Raw genomic sequence first — 762 nt, 5'->3', positions numbered from 1 at the left:
TATCACATCAAAATCTAAAGTTTGTAGCAACACCAAGTTTGTTAATGTGTCTTTGTCCTTTATGCGGACCACACAAGATTTATACACATATTCTACCTTAAATATCTCCTCTAAAGAGGTAGTCACAATTAGGGGTTCCTTTATATTACTACAAAATCGATCTAATTTTGGCATAAAATGTGGGGACAAAAAAGAATGTGTCGATCCAAGATTGAACAAAACTAGAGCTTTGGTACCACAAATAGAAAGTATACCTATGACCACTGCATTGGAAGTCTGAGCATCTTGTGGTGCCAGAGTAAACAATAATGCTTGACTACTTCCATCATTACTCGATTGTGTAGATTTACCTCGAGATGATGAAGCTATTCCCTTGCCTTTCTCACCTCTAACATTATTCCCGATCGGTGTAGTTCTAGGTGGAGTATTGGACACTTGCCTTTCATATTCATGATTGACCTTCATTGACTGCCTCTACATTGGGCAATCTCTCATTTAATGCCCAGATTGACTACATCAAAAACATGGACTAGTTACCTTATGGCAAAGTCCACTATGTGCCTTTCCACAATAATTACACAAAACACCCTTCTGTTTGAGGCCCAGATTAGATGCTTCATTAAATTGTTCTTGCCTAGATGTTAGGCTAAATGAATCATTATTTCTTAGTGGCAAACGCGTAGAAGTGGTCCCCTCAAGATTTTGATGGAATATAAATGTGGGAGTCCCAGTCACCTAGTATCTTTACTACTCTGTTGGCCT

This window comes from Theobroma umbraticum, unplaced genomic scaffold, assembly GCF_002168275.2.
Source record: "Theobroma umbraticum cultivar Fairchild unplaced genomic scaffold, ASM216827v3 scaffold_146.0, whole genome shotgun sequence".
In the NCBI taxonomy this organism is placed as follows: domain Eukaryota; kingdom Viridiplantae; phylum Streptophyta; class Magnoliopsida; order Malvales; family Malvaceae; genus Theobroma; species Theobroma umbraticum.
Note: the sequence above shows the minus strand (reverse complement) of the source record.